We start from the raw sequence: 4,552 nt of genomic DNA, 5'->3' as shown, positions 1-4,552 counted from the left end.
ATCTATATAAGGAATGGTCGGAGGCTATTAGACAAGCCTTCGGCAAGCAAGACTGCCATCCGATCGGTCGCCACAGTCCGACGAACTAAAACGCGTAAGCTACTTGGTAATTTTCATATTCAAATTCAAATTGTAATACATATTTAGAATAAGATAAACTCAGTTAATCACATTAAGGGAGTTTCCATAATTGTTCATTTATTTCTATAATTGTACAAATATATCACTATAAATAAGAGGCAAAAAGACAAATAAAGGGACTCCTTTCCGGTTCCTCTATTGGGATTTGCATAAGTACTCTCTCTCTCTCTCTCTCTCTCTCTCTCTCTCTCTCTCTCTCTCTCTATTCTTCCTCCTGACTCTAACTCTCGAGGCATGTTAACAAAAGACAACTTAGAATTCAACGTCTTGATAGGTGGTGTGGTGAGCATGAACATGCCCAAACGAGAAGTGGGGCTAACCATGGAGGACAAGCCTTACAGAGAAAAATACCCATGGAGTTCAACAAAGAGACGATACACTGAGATATACAGGAAGAGAACTAGGCACTGCGAACGCAAATAATAGATCAGTTCGAGGCTCTTCAAGCGATCATGATCCAGCAAAACACCTGACTGCCACTCATGAAGGGAGAGTCTCGGGGAACCTACCCCTAAAAGACTCCCCTTGACAATCTGCCAGCACCCCACGATTGGTCAGGTGGCCGACCAACTGAAGAACCAGAAGATTCTCAACTGGCAGATAGTATCACATCTACGTCGAAGGTCCCACATCAGGTGGATCGAGTGGGAAAGTTCACTCGGTCGGTTATGGGTACCAACTTCTCTCGAAGGATCCTGGAAACAGTATCGCCGACGAAGCTTAGGATTCCTCACTTCAACTCCTACAAAGGAAAAAGTGACAGGCACGGTCACCTCACCTCTTTTGAGTTGACGGTCAGAGTCCTAGAGATCGAAGACTCCATGAAGTGCTAGTTGTGCACTGACTACGCTAAAAGAAGTCGTGCTTCGATGGTTTAATAGACTGTCAGATGGTATCATCCCATCTTTCTTTGAATTCCATAAGCTCTTCCTAGCATGCTTTGCTAACGTACAAAAACTGAGGAAAGATACAGAGACCCTGCTTCAGATCAGCAAGGGGAGAACGTAAGCCTGCAAGCATACATCACTCCTTTCCATAAGAAAATGCTAGAAGTAAAGAACTTGAGGCCTCTCATCCCCTAGACTGCCCTAAAATAGAGGATCTACAACAAGCATTAAGGTAAGAACTGAACCTATTCAAGTCAAGGACCTTCGTGGAGGTCTTGGAACTAGAAAATGACTACATCGCCACCAAGGAAGGCCTTATGGAGTTCTCACCAAGAGCATCTAATCACCGACTACAGAAGCGGAGGGGTTGGGATGACGACAGAAGGCCATAAAGCGACCGAGCCCTTGACCGTCGATCAAACAGCAACCAAAGACCCCGAGACTATCGGAGCAACCGAGGCAACCAAGGTCAGCAATGACGCGCCTCCAATTGGCGGTTGCCTCAATACTTTAAGCGAACACACGTATACCAAGAGGCACAAGGTTCGACACCCCTAAACGTGTTGATGCCTGAACTAGTCCAAGCCATTCAAAATAAAGATTACTTCTAAAAGCCCCTCCGTTGAAGACTACACCAGCAATCCAAACAAATATTTCCCCTACCAGTGGGACCACGGGCAAGATACGGAGGAGTGTCGTCATCTCAAAAAATTGGTAGAGGAGCTCATCCAGGATAGATAGTTGAAGGAGTTCATCGTTGTTAGAGTACACAAACAATGACATGGAAAGGTCTCAGCAAAGGGGCTCCCAGATGGATTCGTTCAAGCAAATAAGTTTGACCTAGTTGGGATCATCCCAGCTATCTTTGACGGAGGTGGAGGGTTATCTCAACCATCTAGCTTGAAGAGATATTAGGCTGGGGACGTATCTTTTGTCAACTCTTACACTGATACTCACCCTCCAATCACTTTTACAGATGTAAATCTCCCCCCAAAGGGAAACCCATGCAAGAAGGCGATCGTTGTCACAACCGTCGTAAACAACTATTGAGTGGGCGGCAACATCTTAGTCGACAATGAGAGTTCGGTCAATATCCTGTTCAAAATAATGTTCAACAAAATGAGACTCATAACCGACCAGTTGGCAACGCCTGCTAGCCCGTTGTTCGGCTTCTCAGGCAAGAGGAAAGAAGCCCTGGGTGTGATCACGTTGCTCGTATCATGTGGAGAACAAGGAAAAAAATTCACCAACACGAAGAACTTTTTAGTGATAGAATCTTCGTTGACTTACAATGTGGTCTTCGGTCAACCATTATTGAATAACTATTAGGTAGTAGCTTCAACCTACCACATGACCATAAAATTTCTTGAAGACGGGGAGATAATGACAGTCTTAGGGAACTTAAGTGGTCCAGAAGTTGCTATCTTCGGGCAGTCACCAATATTGACCAAGAACCACTTGGCATTCAAATCCAGAGAGAATGAGGTCTCGAGACCAATGAGACCAGCGCCGAAAGCCCGCAAACAGCAAGGATGAGCCTAGTAAGATTTTTCTAATCAGCAAGAACTTTGATACAGAACATAGGGACCTATTTTTCCAAATCCTCTACAAGAATCAAGACGTGCTCGTATGAACAGCCGCAAAGATGACTGAAGTCCTAGTCAACGTCACATGCCACAGGCTCAATATCAACCTTTTCACTTGACCAGTGCAACAAAAGCTTTGATCGGCTGCGTGGGCGTTGGCTGAATCAATAGTGGCAGAAGCTCAAAGTTGATAGAGGCGGGCTACATCTGGGAGGTGCAATACTCGATCTGGCTCTCAAACGTGGTGATGGTTCGAAAGCCCAATGGAAAATAGAGAATGTATTTTGACTTTACTAACCTCAATGCCGCATGTCCGGAAGACATCTATCCCTTACTGAGAATTGACACACCAGTTGATTCAGTGGTCGACTAATCCGTGATCAGCTTCCTCGACGCCTTCTCGGGCTATCACCAGATAAAGATGCACTCGGTCGACGCCGAAAAGACTGCTTTAATTACTGTACAAGGAGTTTTTTGTTTCGATGTAATGCCTTTTGAGCTAAAAAATGTCGGGCAACCTATCAACGCCTCATAGATGTAATATTTTCAAATCAGAAGGGAAAGAATGTTGAGGTTTATGTCGACGATATCCTAGTGAAAAGCAACAACATATAGAAGACCTAAGAGAATCCTTTGAAACTCTTAAAAAATTTAACATGAAGCTGAACCTTCGAAGTGCACCTTCAGAGCATCGACAGATAAATTTCTATATTTTTAATTAATCGTCGGCGGGTTAAAGGCTAACCTAGGAACCCTAAATATATATAAAGGCTGGTCGGACAAGTAGCATGACTCAATTGCTTCATTTCAAAGCCTGACGACAAGTGTGCTACTTTCTTTAAAGCTTTAAGGAAAAATTAGCATTTCAAATAGATTGCAAGTCAGTATTCAAAGCCTTAAAAGACGCCCTAGCATCACCTCCACTACTCCCAAGTTTAAAGCCAACAAAAGAATTATCATTATAACTCAGAGTTGGACGAAAAGCAGTCAGCTCAGTACTAGTCAAAGAGGAGGCGAGGAAACAATTCCCAGTGCATTACACCAACCAAGTTCTTCGAGGCACCAAAATCACAAACCCAATTATGAAAAAACTGACATTTATTTTTAATTATCTCTTCTCACAGACTCCGACGTATTTTCATGCACACCCAATTCGAGACATCACTGATCGTCCGTAAAAATCGGTGCTCACTCAACTGGAATATTCTGGTCGATTGTTGAAGTGCGCAGTAGAACTCAATGAACACAATAACAAGTATGTTCCCCCAAAAGACTATCAAAGCACATGCAATTGCCGATTTTCTGACAGACTTCTCTGAAGTGAAAAAATCAGGTGAAGGGAACCCAACCAACGAAAGGATCTGGATCTTGCACGTCAACGGGGCGTCTAAACAGGCGACCGTCGAGCTAGGATTGGCATTGAGCAGTCTGGCTGGAGAGATGTCTACCAGTCTGTCATGGTAGAATTCGAGGTTACAAATAACCAAGCAGAATATGAGGTGTTGATTGTTGGCCTTCATTGGGCAGCTACGAGATGGAGGGCACTCGCGAGCTGCTGGTAAAATCAGACTCCTTGTTGGTCGTTAATCAAGTCAATGGGGATTCTGAGACCCAAGACAATTTGCTAACCAAGTACCTCACTAAGACGTGAAAACAAAGAGGAAGGTTCATTGAGCATGTGGGTTGCAAGAAAAACCACGTCGTCGTATCCTGTCCAAATGCCATAGTTTAAGCGGAGCTCCACAAAGACTCCCTCGATCAACAACCGAGGGAACAAAAAAAATGGAAGTATTTATTGAAGTCAAAGGAACAAAAAGTTGGATGAACCCTGACATCCTCTGCTTAAGACATGGAAGCTATCGGGATCCAAGCCGCTTCAAAATCAATGCCGCACTGTATCTAATGATATAAGGAAAGCTTTTCAGGCGATCAGTTACC

Source organism: Phalaenopsis equestris, unplaced genomic scaffold (genome assembly GCF_001263595.1).
Source record: "Phalaenopsis equestris unplaced genomic scaffold, ASM126359v1 Scaffold000002, whole genome shotgun sequence".
NCBI classification, from domain to species: Eukaryota; Viridiplantae; Streptophyta; class Magnoliopsida; order Asparagales; family Orchidaceae; genus Phalaenopsis; species Phalaenopsis equestris.
Note: the sequence above shows the minus strand (reverse complement) of the source record.